The sequence below is a fragment of the Acartia tonsa genome, chromosome 15 (assembly GCF_053477335.1).
Source record: "Acartia tonsa isolate MP-2025a chromosome 15, ASM5347733v1, whole genome shotgun sequence".
Taxonomy (NCBI): Eukaryota; Metazoa; Arthropoda; class Copepoda; order Calanoida; family Acartiidae; genus Acartia; species Acartia tonsa.
Genome location: NC_137274.1, coordinates 24750176 through 24767011, shown reverse-complemented (window position 1 = coordinate 24767011; position 16836 = coordinate 24750176). Strand labels below are relative to the sequence as shown.

The 16836-nt window shown below is 32.3% G+C and overlaps 9 non-coding genes across 9 annotated transcripts; 5 read left to right on the top strand and 4 right to left on the bottom strand.

Moving 5' to 3' along the window:
* The first annotated feature begins 2846 nt into the window (after nucleotides 1-2846).
* Nucleotides 2847-2965, top strand: LOC145307797 (5S ribosomal RNA). Its single transcript, XR_013875666.1, has one exon. It is a non-coding gene; the product is annotated as a 5S ribosomal RNA (ribosomal RNA).
* A 1571-nt stretch (nucleotides 2966-4536) lies between these two features.
* TRNAA-AGC (transfer RNA alanine (anticodon AGC)) lies at nucleotides 4537-4609 on the top strand. Its single transcript has one exon. It is a non-coding gene; the product is annotated as a tRNA-Ala (tRNA).
* Nucleotides 4610-4774: 165 nt separating this feature from the next.
* Nucleotides 4775-4893, top strand: LOC145308587 (5S ribosomal RNA). Its single transcript, XR_013876410.1, has one exon. It is a non-coding gene; the product is annotated as a 5S ribosomal RNA (ribosomal RNA).
* Nucleotides 4894-4980: 87 nt separating this feature from the next.
* On the top strand, nucleotides 4981-5099 carry LOC145308462 (5S ribosomal RNA). The gene has a single exon (XR_013876293.1). It is a non-coding gene; the product is annotated as a 5S ribosomal RNA (ribosomal RNA).
* Nucleotides 5100-5186: 87 nt separating this feature from the next.
* Nucleotides 5187-5305, top strand: LOC145308633 (5S ribosomal RNA). Its single transcript, XR_013876456.1, has one exon. It is a non-coding gene; the product is annotated as a 5S ribosomal RNA (ribosomal RNA).
* A 66-nt stretch (nucleotides 5306-5371) lies between these two features.
* TRNAG-GCC (transfer RNA glycine (anticodon GCC)) lies at nucleotides 5372-5442 on the bottom strand. The gene has a single exon. It is a non-coding gene; the product is annotated as a tRNA-Gly (tRNA).
* A 418-nt stretch (nucleotides 5443-5860) lies between these two features.
* Nucleotides 5861-5978, bottom strand: LOC145308089 (U5 spliceosomal RNA). The gene has a single exon (XR_013875920.1). It is a non-coding gene; the product is annotated as a U5 spliceosomal RNA (small nuclear RNA).
* Nucleotides 5979-6307: 329 nt separating this feature from the next.
* Nucleotides 6308-6499, bottom strand: LOC145308036 (U2 spliceosomal RNA). Its single transcript, XR_013875870.1, has one exon. It is a non-coding gene; the product is annotated as a U2 spliceosomal RNA (small nuclear RNA).
* A 267-nt stretch (nucleotides 6500-6766) lies between these two features.
* On the bottom strand, nucleotides 6767-6931 carry LOC145307946 (U1 spliceosomal RNA). The gene has a single exon (XR_013875789.1). It is a non-coding gene; the product is annotated as a U1 spliceosomal RNA (small nuclear RNA).
* Nucleotides 6932-16836: the final 9905 nt, after the last annotated feature.

Genomic DNA, 16836 nt, shown 5'->3' with positions numbered 1-16836 from the left:
CCAACTAGGGAGAGATTAAAGAGGTGCAGACAGCATTTGACGGGCTTCTGTCCTCAATGTCCTAGGACATTGGAGACAGCTGTCCATTTATTTGCTGAATGCCCCTCTATTCTCCATATTTGGATATATGTCAAGAATTTATTAATAAGAAATGACATAATTGCATCAATTTTGGTTGATGATCAATTGTGTTTGTTTTTTGATTTGGACGTGGAGAGAAATAAGATTAAACTTTATCTTTTTATTATTTCAAAATACATTTTATTTGTGCATCTTAACAAAAAGCAAATTCAAAATTCAACTGTAGGGCATTTTAAATCTTTTTTGGTGCACAAAATACCAACAAATTTAGGTCTTTTAATCTAGTTTCTCTTCATGTAAAAATCACGAAACCTTTCTTATTTTTTGCTGCTATTTTTCAACATATAATTTTCTTTGATTAAAAAACTATAATAGTTTATTTTTGAAGACATTATTTTCTTTGCTTTTTAGTTTCATTTTTTGCATTCTAATTAAAACGAAAATTTCTTTATTATTATTCAACTTAATTTTAATGAATATTGAATATTTCTTTTAGTTATATATTCTTAAACATTTTACGAGTATGATTATAGTAATAAGAAATCATATTTTATCATATTTTAGCCAAATTTAGACCTTAGTGCTTATTTTTTTTTAAAGTTTATTTAAAACTTTACTTTAATTAAGACCGAAATTTTACATGATTTAGTGAAATGTTTTAGTTTAATGAATTTTTATTTCAGCTTCGGTTTTAAATACAAATTTTAATTTCTCTTTATCTATCAAATGTTTTTTTTTATGTATTTTACAGATTTAAATTTTATAAATCTACGAGAAACAGCACTAAACTAGGTTGGTTTGTATTTCTAAACAAGCTTTCCATTTTATGTATCATGATTTTCGTGATTAAAAGTCAAGAAGTTTTTGTTTAAAGATTAACAATAAGAAAGCTTTTTTCTCTATTGATATTTTGATTTTAAATGTTTTGATTTGCTTTCTTTTTAATTTTGATGGATCATTTATAATGATTACGAGAAATTGGGTAAATTTACCCCCAAAACAATTTAGTACCTAGTCAATATTTAGATTTTTTCTCGAGGCAAAGAATTTAAATTTAAAATAATCACGAAACCTATCTATAGTTTATATTTTGCATGAAATTGTATTTCATGATATTGCTGAATTTATTTAACTTTTTATTTATATAAATTATTTATATTTATTCATTTATGTTTCTAAATATGGTTTAAAAGCATATTTCATTATGATTATTACCGAATTTTAATTTTTATTGAGTAGTGTAATTCAAAACTTGTTTGACAGGTTTCCTAGATTTACTCAAATTTATTAATTTTAATCTAAAATTTTCAAGTAAACTTAAAGTATTAATATTATACTTCGTAATTTTAACAAAAGTTTATGAATTTTAATTATTTTATTGGTTTATTTTTGTTTTCAAAGTTTTTTTTGTTTTATTTTTGATTACTTAATTTCATAGATTAAGACAAAAAATGCATAGTTAAATAATTATTTCATTTTATTTACAGATTTTGCAAATTACAATATATATTTATCACTTTCTAATAATTTCATTTTAAAAGTAAAATTTTCGCCTAGATATTTAAATTTTATTGATTTAAATTTAAAGTTTTATTTAGGATTTATAGTTTGAATCATCTTTACAAAGGTGATATTTAATAATTAGAAAAAGGAAGGCAATGAATTTTGCTGCATATATTTTCATTCTATTTCGGTTTTATGCAAATAAAATGTGGCCTTTTCATTTCCTTGCTTATTTGGTTGACTTGACCAATATAAAGTAGGGTACATTGGTGTATCCATTTAATGATTACATATTTTTGGAGTAAAAATTCAATTTTCGGGTTTTTTCTCCACAGAAGAGATATCATTATGTTCTTCTGCTATATTTTTTGTTTTATGGTTCTTGCAAAAAAGATAATTTGCAGTGATTTTATCTTTTTGCAAGAATTATATATTTTTTTTCATCATTTGTATACATATTGTAACTTTAAAAGCCCTTATTGTGGTTTCACTTTTAATAAAACTCTGTAGCGCTTTGGATGAATAAATTTTAAAAGAAAAAAATCACTGAAGTTAAGCAACATTGGGCCAAGTTAGTACTTGGATGGGTGACCGCCTGGGAATACTTGGTGTCGTAGGCAAATCTTTTCATCCTTTTTTATAAGTTGAGAAAAAAAAATACCAAAGTGTGAAAAATGTAAACCAGCACAGCAAGAGACAACTGCTTATGCTTATTTTTTACACTTAAAGCCCTTATACAATGCAACCACTATGATATAATATGTAGTTACTGTTTTTGTCACCAGATGGCAGCTCTATTTAGTTCCCAGTTAGGCTTAGTTTTCTCCGTGTTGAGGCATGAGTTTTGGGTTGACAACTATTATTGTTCGATAAAATGAAATCTTTCAGTACTACACATACCTGTTTGGATTAATATTTTAGTTACCTTGTGCTTGTATTTTATGAAAATTAACTTTTCTGGTCGGACCTTCAACAAATATCAAAATAATATGGTTGTCCAAGTAACCTTACATCATTGTCTAAAACGACCAAGCTAATATTGCTTGATTCACTTCTACAAGAGGTGTGTATCACCTTGAGTCCGCTCGGGTTGGGTGTCTGTCTTAGTCAGTCACAAATATCTTTATTCAGGGTTAAAGAGAACTCACTAATCACTGGAAACCAATCTAGAACTTAGAATCATTTACCGTAGATACCTGTACGTATTTTCTCTTGGTAATGCATTTTCCATTTAGTTTATGCCACACTTTCCTTTGATAAATGTCTACGGCCATACCATGTTGAAAGCACCAGTTCTTGACCGATCACTGAAGTTAAGCAACATTGGGCCAAGCTAGTACTTGGATGGGTGACCGCCTGGGAATACTTGGTGTCGTAGGCTTTAACATTTTATCCATATTTCAAAATTTGTCTCTTTTTCTTCCTTGTCCGTAGATTCCTGTACTGTTGAGCGTTTTGCATTCATTTCACGCCACATTTTCTCTTCGTAATGCATTTTGCATTTAATTTTTGCCACATTTTCCGTTGATATATGTCTACGGCCATACCATGTTGAAAGCACCAGTTCTCGTCCGATTTTCGTGATTAAAAGTCAAGAAGTTTTTGTTTAAAAATTAACAATAAGAAAGCTTTTTTCTCTATTGATATTTTGATTTTAAATGTTTTGATTTGCTTTCTTTTTAATTTTGATGGATCATTTATAATGATTACAAGAAATTGGGTAAATTTACCCCCAAAACAATTTAGTACCTAGTCAATATTTAGATTTTTTCTCGAGGCAAAGAATTTAAATTTAAAATAATCACGAAACCTATCTATAGTTTATATTTTGCATGAAATTGTATTTCATGATATTGCTGAATTTATTTAACTTTTTATTTATATAAATTATTTATATTTATTCATTTATGTTTCTAAATATGGTTTAAAAGCATATTTCATTATGATTATTACCGAATTTTAATTTTTATTGAGTAGTGTAATTCAAAACTTGTTTGACAGGTTTCCTAGATTTACTCAAATTTATTAATTTTAATCTAAAATTTTCAAGTAAACTTAAAGTATTAATATTATACTTCGTAATTTTAACAAAAGTTTATGAATTTTAATTATTTTATTGGTTTATTTTTGTTTTCAAAGTTTTTTTTTGTTTTATTTTTGATTACTTAATTTCATAGATTAAGACAAAAAATGCATAGTTAAATAATTATTTCATTTTATTTACAGATTTTGCAAATTACAATATATATTTATCACTTTCTAATAATTTCATTTTAAAAGTAAAATTTTCGCCTAGATATTTAAATTTTATTGATTTAAATTTAAAGTTTTATTTAGGATTTATAGTTTGAATCATCTTTACAAAGGTGATATTTAATAATTAGAAAAAGGAAGGCAATGAATTTTGCTGCATATATTTTCATTCTATTTCGGTTTTATGCAAATAAAATGTGGCCTTTTCATTTCCTTGCTTATTTGGTTGACTTGACCAATATAAAGTAGGGTACATTGGTGTATCCATTTAATGATTACATATTTTTGGAGTAAAAATTCAATTTTCGGGTTTTTTCTCCACAGAAGAGATATCATTATGTTCTTCTGCTATATTTTTTGTTTTATGGTTCTTGCAAAAAAGATAATTTGCAGTGATTTTATCTTTTTGCAAGAATTATATATTTTTTTTCATCATTTGTATACATATTGTAACTTTAAAAGCCCTTATTGTGGGTTCACTTTTAATAAAACTCTGTAGCGCTTTGGATGAATAAATTTTAAAAGAAAAAAATCACTGTAGTTAAGCAACATTGGGCCAAGTTAGTACTTGGATGGGTGACCGCCTGGGAATACTTGGTGTCGTAGGCTCTAACATTTTATCCATATTTCAAATTTGTCTCTTTTTCTTTCTTGTCCAAGAGAAATTTCTAATCACTGAGAACATAAGGTGAAACCCAAGGGGATGTAGCTCAGATGGTAGAGCGCTCGCTTAGCATGCGAGAGGTACGGGGATCGATACCCCGCATCTCCAAGTATCATTTTTCCCCCGTACTACACAAGCACCAAACAAAAAAATAAACACACAAAGAAAAACAAAAGTCTGAAAATTTAAACCAGTAAAACTTTAAACCTTTTTGTTGCATTAGAATGTTATTTAATAAACCAGAAGTTAGTAGAGCATTCCCTCAGAGTAAATGTCTACGGCCATACCATGTTGAAAGCACCAGTTCTCGTCTGATCACTGAAGTTAAGCAACATTGGGCCAAGTTAGTACTTGGATGGGTGACCGCCTGGGAATACTTGGTGTCGTAGGTTCAATATTTTTGGAATTTTGACCCAACCAATCCTAGCCCAAACCTAACTAAACCTCACACAAGTTTGAAAATCATGTTGTCACTTTATGTCTACGGCCATACCATGTTGAAAGCACCAGTTCTCGTCCGATCACTGAAGTTAAGCAACATTGGGCCAAGTTAGTACTTGGATGGGTGACCGCCTGGGAATACTTGGTGTCGTAGGTTCAATATTTTTGGAATTTTGACCCAACCAATCCTAGCCCAAACCTAACTAAACCTCACACAAGTTTGAAAATCATGTTGTCACTTTATGTCTACGGCCATACCATGTTGAAAGCACCAGTTCTCGTCCGATCACTGAAGTTAAGCAACATTGGGCCAAGTTAGTACTTGGATGGGTGACCGCCTGGGAACACTTGGTGTTGTAAACTCTACATCTTTCTTTCTTATCTTGTCACTGAAAACAGAAAAGTTGTGTTAACATAGAAAATAATTGCTGCAACGTCCGGGAATCGAACCCGGGCCGCTCGCGTGGCAGGCGAGCATTCTACCACTGAACCAACGTTGCTGGTATGCTCTTTGGCTATTCGTATAACCCAACCCCTTGCTGAAAATCATTATTCAGAAATCTGTCAATTTATAACCCAAATACAGATTGATATAGCTTTACACCTGAGTATGACTTGCTGTAAGTAGACTTTGGCAGTAGGTAAGGACTTTCTTCAGCCCGGCAAGACAATATCTGAGTGATCCTTGGTTCACTTGTACACACCTTTTAGTGAAGTGAATCAAGCAAGTATAGCTTGGTCAGTTTAGACAAATGGTAACTGCAATTTTAGCCATTCCTACCGTAGGCTATTTGTCAGCATGGTTGGCCAGTTTTATTTTTACAAATTTGAAGTGGTTGGTTGGAGATGAATGGTTTTGTGGTAAACACATCCTGACATCCTGTCCCTACATGCCTGTTGTAATATGATTCTTTAAGTGGGCTCTCTCATGGAAAGCCTTCAGATAAATTGGATGTAATTCCAATATGATCCACTTACACGGAAATCTTTAGTAAAAGGCGAAAGATTTATTCGTGCTGTAGGTAGATCCTGGACATGCTCAAACAACACAAATAGCTCCATATCCTTGGCAGCTGTTAGGCTTGTTCCATTGACCAATCTAATGTAGTTGTCAGCAAAGACATGTAGAGATTGTGTCAAAGTTCAGCTTATTCACCAAAAAAACACAAGCCCCTAGAATAACTTGAGGCGGAAAATTATCCATTAAATGACATTCAACTTTAGGGGTTTGCACCACCTAGCATTAAAACATTGAACTACATGAAGGAAGTGGAGCCATTGTGCTTTTGGCAGCATGCTTTTTGACTTGTGCAAACTTGATACAGGTTGTACACAATGTATTGAGTGGTCCAGTTTAGAAGTGGGGACAAGTGGGCCGATCCTGGTGGTACTGCAATACCAAGCCAACCCGTGATAAGGCTGGAGCAAGCTCCAAGTCCTTATCCCCTAACAAAAATGAGTTTAATATCGAAGGGGACACATGGTCCCCGTATCAGATATTAAGCTGATATGAACAGATACTACACTTTGATCTTAGCCAAAAGGCCGAGAAGCGATGCCGAAGAATAGTTCCAGTATGCTACCTTAGAGTCATAACCTGACTATTGTACTGTCTGGCAAAAGATTAGCATGCAGGCTGCCTAATCATTGTTAGAGAGAGTATAGTCAATCTGCCTAGTTCAAAGCAAAGACTTTACTTTAAATTGGGCTCCGATAGAAGCCTTTTTCTGGCCAACTACACAAACTTTAGCAACTCCTAATGAGTGAAATTTGAACTAGATGGTTAAGTTACACATTCCAATTCAGTTGTCTGTTCTGTATTTATTAGGGGATGCGCGAACGCAGTCCCCAACTACCAAAAATTGTGCGTTCGAGTTACCCACATTTGGGGTAATCGTAGGGGTCAGCCATGCCTGAGTGCAATGGCACAGCCTCACCCTAGAGGAACCACCTTAGTGTTCATGGTTAACCTCCACGCCAGGTAAGTATGAGAGTAGGAGTCGATTTCAGTGTATGGGTGACAAAGACTATAGATATTTTGCTGACCAGCTCCACGACTTCACACAAAACATGATTCAGTTGAAGTGTCCCCTCAGAAATGCTATATTTATACTTTTTCAAATAGTTGGTGACATACTTTGTTGATGAAACCTTCGGTAGGAGGTCTTCCATTGAAACAAATGCGACACCTAGAGGCCAAATTATTGGCTACATAATATACATGATTGCTACTTTACAGGTTACTAGTGGCTTTAGGGGGGGGATTTTTTTTGTTTTTGGGAGGGTTGGGGGTGTCCCACACCCCCAAGAAAATAGCTTAAAACCACCGCAGGACCAATAGGTATATACCCTGAAGAGTAGAATCCATTCGGTTCAGTGGTTACCGAGATCTTAAGGGACAGACAGACATCGTTCTGCTTTGTATTACAGATGCATCCTAATTACCAATAGTGAGCTATCATCAGCTCTGACAGAAATAGCATTACAGTTCACACTGCAACCACAGGATCAATACACACCTCTTAATGAAGTGGATCAAGCAAATTTAGCTTGGTCAGTTTAGACAAATACAAGACGCAAACTGTCACTTGTTATAACAAGATTACCAAGAGTTAGCACTGGTTGCAACGCAACGAACCAAACAGAAGGATGGTATGGTATAATCTATGAATTCCTAAGCCGGCTTAAAATTCAAGTTTTAAGCCAATTTTTTGGAATTCATAGTGTAAACTGGGGATTTCATAGTGTAAATGAAATATGACACCAGGGTTGTAAAGATAAGAATCTTGGATTCAAAGTGTATTGGCTTAACAGTGGCTGAAGATTTTACACTATGAATTTGCTTTTAAGCTTTTATATTTTCAGAATTTAAAAAATCACGAAATTTCACCTTTTTGTTATACCATTTAGCCTTTTGAAAAGCCTCCCAAAGATATTAATAAAACTTCTCGGAAAAGTACAATAAAATCAACCCAACGTAATCGAGATCTTAAGCTTCAGACAAAAAAAACCTTACTATTTTATATTACTAGCGGCTTCGCCCCTAGCCTCTAGGGGCTTTGCCCCATGAGGTAGTTTTTAAAAAAAATAAAGAATAAAACATAAAACATAAAAAAATTTCGGGTGCTCCGAACCATACTCTCCCCCCTCCCAATTTTTTTTTTTTTTGAGGGAGGGGAAATTTCATTTTGGGGGGGGGGGTGTCCCACCCCCCAAGAAAATAGCTAAAAACCACCACATGACTAATAGGTATATACCCTGAAGAGTAGAATCCGATCGGTTCAGTGGTTACCGAGATCTTAAGCTTCAGACGGACGGACAGACATCAAGCTACTTTGTATTATAGATAGGATTCCTGAACTATTTTTTTTGTAAAAAGAGTATTTACTGATTTTTAAAAAGCGAAGCTTTTCTATAATTAGGGTTGGTCCGTCCGCCGTACGTCATAGACAGATAGCTCTTTTCTTTAATTTAGATAGGTTAGAATTGTCCTATTGATTCCAAACTTTGCATGGGGATTCCTGTAGTAGTTAGGTACGATTTAGAAAGCGTATCAACTCTTACCTGAATGTTCGTACGTCCATTTTTAACATGTTGATTTTTAACTTTTTAACAACAAATTATTATGTGGGAAAATTATCCCATTGATCTGATTTTTGGAATAATAATTCCTAGGACAACAAAGTACAATGTTATAAGCAAGCATCTCTATAATCAAGTCCTCAAAATGTAAGTATGCCCTTAAACAATATCTTGTATTTACGTAGTTTTTCAACAAATTTACTTACAATTTTGTTTCTACTTTTATACATTTATATTCTGATTATTCAGTTCTGATACTCTTGGAGTATTAATGTTTATTGGTTTTACCATTTCAGAGCTTTGCTTTTATGGATGTTGTCATCCTTGTTTATGGTAAATGTACATTCCTTGAAAGTGGCCATTATTGTGACATTACATAATATTGTTTTAAACAAGGATAACAACATCCATAAAAGCGAAGCTGTGAAACGGTAAAACAAACGAAAATCGAGACAAATTGTAAGTAGATCTGTTAAAAACTGCTTAAATACAGGATATTGTTTAAGGACAAACTTACATTTTTAGGACTTAATTATATAGATGCTTCGCTTATAACATTGTACTTTGTTGTCCTAGGATCAGTATTCCAAAAATCAGATCAATCGGATAATTTTAACATTAAAATTTAAAATCATCATGTTTAAAATAGACGTACGGACATTCTGATAACGATTAAAGAGTTGCTATGCTTTCTAAATCGTACCTAGTTACTACAGAAATCACAATGCAAAGTGTGGAATCGATAGGATAATTCTAACCTATTTAAGTTAACGAAAAGAGCTAACTGTCTATGACGTACGGACGGACCGACCCTAATTATATAAAAGCTTCGCTTTGAAAAATATGATTTGATGTAGCACAACCATTGCATGTAAGCGTATTCGTCATAATGTTGCGATTAAGTGACGTATAGATGCGCAGACTGTCCCCTAATTATTTTTATATAAAAGTAACTAGATGTCTAAACTTTATGTCTCTCTGTCTTGCTAACCAATAAAACGATAAGGTTGTAATGTAACAATGTAACTTCCTGGGTAGGTTTAAAACCATTTTGAGAAGGTTCCCACTACTCTCCCAAGACAAAAAGCCCCTAGAATAAAAAACAATCTCCCTAAAAATTTTGTTTTTCTTTTTATAACAAAATTGAAAATGGAGGTGGAAGGGGTCAATTTCTCCACTCCATAATAAAATATGCCACTATCATGAAGAAATTTCAATTAATCTTTTATTTGTATATTTACTAAAATAGCTACGCTTGTATTATAGAAATTGTTCTTGTTATTAAGTAAAGATAAATCTTTTTTTAACACATTTTTACAAGAAAATGTTTTTATGAATATTTTTAAAAGCTTTTTAAACAGTTAAATTTTTACAGATTCTCATATGATTTGCTTTTTTATTTATATTTTTAGTAGCGAAGCTACTCTATAATTGTTCGTGTCTGTCAGTCTTATTTATCTATGGCTGTGTTGCCCCACCTTAATCGGTCAGGGGGGGAGGCGTTGAATGCCCCCCCCCCCCCTATTATATCAGTTCATTTTAGAGCAAGGGGGCTAAAATGTTTTGTGCATGTTCTCAGTTTTATTATGAATTTCCGATCCAAAGTAAGTCAATGTCAAATTTCGCTTCCTTCACCGTTTTAACAACCTTTGTTTAAATATTACAATTACTTACCTATATATCTCCCCTTTTTCCTCTCCACTAAAAATCCTCAAAAAAATCTGTTAAAAAATACAAATTACCTTATTGGGGCAATATACAAATATGTAGGAGCAAAGCTTACTATTGATTCATGTTTTCATTGACATAAACAAAATAAAAATCTAGTATGACTCGGTAATGGGCTGGCCGTTTTTTTTATGTTAAATAAAATATCTTAAAAACTTTGATAATATATTTCTTATTTTTGATATTAGGTATAAATGATTTATGTTTCCTGTTCCCTCTTATATTTCTAGAGAGATATTATTTCAATATGATTGTTCTTGTTATTTATTTGTTTATGTTATTTGTTAAACTTAAATATCTTGTCACCAAATTTTTCCCCCTGTTTCTATCTTTTAAACAAGGATGACAACATCCTTAAAAGTAAACCTAATAAATGACAAACGAGCTCATTGGAACCAACTAATTTAGCAATATACATTGTTTAGATATCGGAACCAAAAAGCTGTATAAATTAAACCAAAGTTAAACAAAAAAATACCTCGCCCCCTCCTAAATTAAAGAAGGGTGACAACATCCATAAAAGCGAAGCTCTGAAACGACAGGACAAACGGACATTAACACTTGTATAGTGTCAGAACTGAATAAGAATATAATTTATAAGAGTCAAAGCAAAATTGTAAAAGTAAATTTGTTGTAAAACTTCTTTATAAAGTACATTTACACCTAAAATAAGTATTAACAGTCAGTCAGACAAAAAAATTAAATGACTGTTTAAAGAATTGTTGTTTCCAAGGAACACCCTGCAAATATCTATCAATTTATCTCTCTCTCTATCTATCTATCTAGAAGAACCCTGCGAAGTAACTCAGGGAGTAAGGGAGGGGACAATGGATCGAATATTCAATTTTTTCGAGTCTCAGACTTTGGGTACTGGCTTAAAGGGAATGTACAAGAATTTAGCAGTTTCTGACTGAGTTTGAGTACTAGCGCAACAAATGCCGCAACTCATGCGTTAGTTTTGAATATCTAGCAGACAAGTATCAATAAACTTGATTTGTTATGATGTGGCTGGTTTTAACAATTTTTTTCTCTCCAGAAAATATCATTTCATAGATAAAAACTTTAGTGTGATATTTGTTTAATAACCATTCTACGAACCCAATTAAATTTTGGGTTATTGGGCGATGGGTTGAATGGCTTCCAGGGAGATTTTTATAGTTATTAATTACAGAAATATTATGTCAGTCTGATGTGCTTTTAATCTAATTTTCAAATGAAAGCTTTTTTCTTGGAACTCTTTTCTTATTTTATAGTTTTCTGCCTCTCCCTTTACAATTTTGTTCATATTTTCCGGATTTATCTGGATTTCATAGTCTTTCAGCGATAACTCTTAAATTGAATTAATTGCCCATTGTCCCCTCCCTTACTCCCTGGAAGTAACTGACATATTTGTTTACTAACGGCTATTTTTGACATTTAAATATTTATTTCTACATGAAACAATATACAACAGTCATAAAATAATAAGATATAACATAAGTATGATAGATGGATAAACATAATCATAGTAATTCATATAACAAGGAACGGAATATTTTTAACTTCTAAATAATTGGCGGATTCTTTAATTCGTAGAGTTTGTGTTTTTTACATTGTCTTTCTGCCCACAATGCAATAGAGTTTAATTAGGTAATATTTAAAACCATGGATCTTAAGGATGTAAGACAATAGACAATAAATTGATATACAACCCCCAACAATGATATAAAAATTACCCTTCCTGTAGACTAATATTATTTCTTTTTAATTTGGATACTTATCTCATATCTCCACCCCACTTTATTAATGATTAATATTAATATAGTGATGTAGTAGTTTTGTGCGTTTGTTTATTACTTTTAATTAGCCTAAGCTGAGTCATTTTGGTACTTAGTTGCCCCACAGGGTTAAGGTCCCAAAAAGATCCTCCTTATTTTCAATTCATTTTACAAATAAAAGAGTGGAGGTTATCAGCTTTTACATGCATTTTGTATTAAAGCACCTAAAATTAATCTGCTGTATCCAAGGTTTTTGTATGTCAAGATCTTGCCAGCCACTTAACCAATTCATTTCTAAATTAGGTCCTAGGGCAAACGTAGGAGTTCCAAATGTCGGAGTGGACACTTAATCTACCTAACCTATTTTAGACCTTCTTATAGTTTTTTAAAATTCCTGAATCCTAACCCATGCGGAAGGCTGATTTGTACATTCATATCTTAACCTAACCTACTCTGTACGGAAATACTTCATTAAATTAATATTTCTTATAGAGAATCCTCCTGTAGATCCTGGGATGGTTTCAAACCATATCGTGCCCCTCCTTCTCTTAATGCTATAATTGAATGAACCTAAAAACTACAAGAAATCACATATTACTTAATGAACTTGCTATTTTTTTCTTGCATCAAAATATTTACTAAATATTTTTTACGGGTGTCTTATAGCTGTCGTTACTCACAAATAATGAATAATTTACAAATTAGAATAAAACAAGGATGACAACATTCATGACTAGCGAAGCACAAAATCACTTTGGATGGTCTTACAAATAAAGTAAGATATTCAGTGTAATAATGAATAACAATATACATAGAAAGAAAAAATCCCAAATTTTTTGGATCATTTATGCATTATTATTTTGGAGCATAACGAAAAGACCGAGAGACCAAGTAAAAAAAAAGTTTCCACCCGTGTATCTTAAATAGCAGCCGTGAAATTCAGGTTTCATTTAAAATGGTCATTTAAAATTATAAAGTAGCAATAACAAGTTAATATCTCTTTGGGCAGGGACGTCCAAGCTTTTTATCTAAAAATGAAGGGTTTAACGATTTTTTTGGAGTGAGGGGTTAAACACCCCTGTATCCCCTTGGAAGTTTTATTATGGGGGTCTACAATTTTCAGGATAACTCTCTATCAGTCCTAGCTCAACTATCGATGGGGTTGAAAGGGGTGGGGGGGGGTATACTTTTGGCTGTGAGGGGAGTGTTATAAAATTTTTGGAATTTGGATCAAGGAAAGTAGCGGGAATCGTCGTAGTTTTACAGTAGATATTTTTCTATTTCTAGCCCCTGCGGCCTGCGGGGGATTTAACCTACTGTGGAAATACGAAGAAGTTAGAGTTTCCTGGCTTTCAGAGCTCTTTAGCATTTTTGTAGTATCTGTCTATTTCTTTAAGCGAAGCTACTCTATATTTATTGATTTAGTTTGTTTGTTGTACATACATCTGTTTGTCTATTGAACAGTCATTAATCTTTTTAATGTAGGGGAAGGCTTGTAACCTTTATACAGTGTGTTTTTTTTATGAGAACTTTTTTGAAAGCAATTTTACCCCACTTATAGTTATCAGAATTTAATGATTAATGGCTTATTTTCTTCGTTTTTTAAGGGAAATTATGAAACAACAAAAAAAATTACAGTTTTTGTTGAAAAAGTACAGTAAAGTTAATAATTAAAAACTTAGGTGTCAACATCTAAAAATGGTTTTAGCGCATTTTTCTTATGCTCAAATAATCAACCTTTTGCAAGAATGGCTGCTAAACACTTCAAAGTTGAGATATAGAGCTAAAAATGTATACAGATACTATTAGGGACATGTACTAGAACATATCAAAGTTTGAAGGTCATATCTCAACAAGGGAGGGAGTACTGGCCCCCCAAAGTCGACTACAGAAAATCCATTATTTTAAGAAAAATGCGCTAAAACCATTTTTATATGTTGACACCTAAGTTTTTAATTTTCAACTTTACTGTACTTTTTCAACAAAAACTGTAATTTTTTGTTGTTTCATAATTTCCCTTAAAAAAAGAAGAAAATAAGCCATTAATCATTAAATTCTGATAACTATAAGTGGGGTAAAATTGCTTTCAAAAAAGTTCTCATAAAAAAAAACACTGTAGTATCTGTCTATTTCTTTTAGCGACGCTACTCTAAATTTTGTTGGTTTGTTGTACGTCTGTCTGTCGATTGGACAGTCAGTTATTATTTTTAGTATGGAATGATATTTGTCTATTTTTCTGTATGAACCTAGTAATAGTGTCTAACTTTTTATCTTTGTGACGTAACAAAAATTCATTTCTTTTTCAGGGGTTTCCTTTCCCACCTCCCTTCTCATCCTTCGATTTTTGTTACGTCACAAAGATAAAAAGTTAGTCACTATTACTAGGTTCAATTTTGATTGTCAAACCTCCCCTCCCTCATGTTTGAGGCCTTTAGGGCCGTATCCGCTAGAAACTATAAAATAAAAGTCTTATTTTAACAGGGATCTAAAGGGATAAGACAATAGCCGATAAATTGATTTACATACCTAATGATGATTCACAAAATTACCCCTTCTGTAGATTATAATTTGTGGTTGTAACATTTGGACCCTTTACTTTTTTCAAAATTAACCATTTAAAATTTATTAAAAGCCTCCTAAATTTTTAAGCCAACGAATAAGAAAGCGTTATCATAAAACTTTGGAGACTAGTGTAATATACCCCCTAATGCCCCCTCCCTCCCTGTAAAATAATTTTCATATTTTACTTATAATAATGTAAATAAATAACAATAGGTTAATTTTACCTAAAATTCTACAATCAAAATATTCAGGAAGGGAGGGGACATTGGGACAATTAAAATTGTGAAACGATCGGTCGAGCCGATTACGAGATTTTACGGACATACATGCAGACAAAATGACATCCTTTTAGATGCTAATATAGTTTTCAGATATTGGTCAATATGTTCCTCTATTGTTTGGAGGGGATGGATATAGCTATATTAACCATCTGGAATAAACAGAATATTAGAGTATGTGAAAATCTCAGACAATAAATTATTTAATTCTATTATTTTAAAACATCTATTTTATGCAGGATTTCTAAGGGATAAGACAATATAAGATAAATTTTTATGCGTCTTCAATGATGATTATCAAATTTATTTATTCTTTAGATTAAAATTATTGGTTAAAAGGTTGGGACATTTTAAAATTTAAGAAGCCAGTATACTTATCAATTTAAATATAAGTACCCAAAGTTTTAACTCTCTACATGTGTTAATGTTCTATGGTCTTTGGTTTATTAGAGCTTTCTGGATCATGGAAAGAAAACAAAGTCATTCCTAATTAGGACAGAAGTCACTGGAAATTGGTCTAAGGAAGGCTACTTATGTCCTTCATCTAACAAAATCTAACTTAAGGGAGGTGACTTATGTCCTTTGTCTGACAAATTCTTACATTAGGAAGGCTGCTTATGTCCTTTATCTTGCAAAACTTAGCTTTTCTGTCCTTCACTTAGCAAAACCTCACAAAACATAGCATTTCTGTCCTTCACACAGCAAATTCTTGCAAAACATAGCAAATTCTTGCAAAGCATAGCAAATTCTTGCAAAACATAGCAAATTTTTGCAAAACATAGCAAATTCTTGCAAAACATAGCATTTCTGTCCTTCACATAGCAAATTCTTGCTAAACATAGCCAATTCTTGCAAAACATAGCATTTCTGTCCTTCACATAGCAAATTCTTGCAAAACATAGCATTTTTGTCCTTCACATAGCTAATTCTTGCAAACATAGCAAATTTTTGCAAAATAGAGCATTTCTGTCCTTCACATAGCAAATTCTTGCAAAACATAGCAAATTCTTGCAAAACATAGAAAATTCTTGCAAAACATAGCATTTTTGTCCTTCTGAATAATTTTGATCAAAAATTTGAAAATTATTAAGTGTCAAAATATTTTTGTACTGTATTTTAAGGATTCGAACCATTTCCCAAATCTAACCGCAGGTACCAAGGACACCAGGTGCCCATATCTCGAGAACGGGTGGTTGGAGAGCGCTGAAACTCTGTTTTTGAGTTTGGGACCCTTATATATATGTTTTGCAAGAATTTGCTATGTTTTGCAAGAATTTGCTATGTTTTGCAAGAATTTGCTATGTTTTGCAAGAATTTGCTATGTTTTGCAAGAATTTGCTGTGATTTGCAAGAATTTGCTATGTGAAGGACAGAAATGCTATTTTTTGCAAGAATTTGCTATGTTTTGCAAGAATTTGCTATGTGAAGGACCAAAAAGCTATGTTTTGCAAGAATTTGCTATGTTTTGCAAGAATTTGCTATGTGAAGGACCAAAAAGCTAGGTTTTGTGTGGTGAAGGGAGGCTACTTATGTCCTCCATCTTGCAAAATCTTTGTTAAGGGAGACAAGTTATGCCCTTCATCTAACAAATTCTCACATAAGGGAAGCTACTTATGTCCTTCCTAGGAAGGTGACTTCTGTCCTAATTAAGGAATGACTTTGGTTTTTTTCCATGATCCCTTTCTTTTTATGGATGTTGTCATCCTTGTTTTCTTTAACAGTAAAAGATAAATTTACACTTAATGCTCACTGATATAGAATCTTTGCTGTCTACAATGGAAGCTAAGAAAATTGCATGTCCCCCATATTGTTACAGACTGATGAAGAGACAAAGTAAATTAAAGAGAAGCTTTGCTACTAATAAATAAATTGAATTAATTTAACTTAAATATTTAACTTCTAAGATTGTTCTATGTTTCTTAACTCCCTAAATATGAAAAAAGTTTTCATGTATGATTTAACATATATAGAATGAATATCAAAAGGT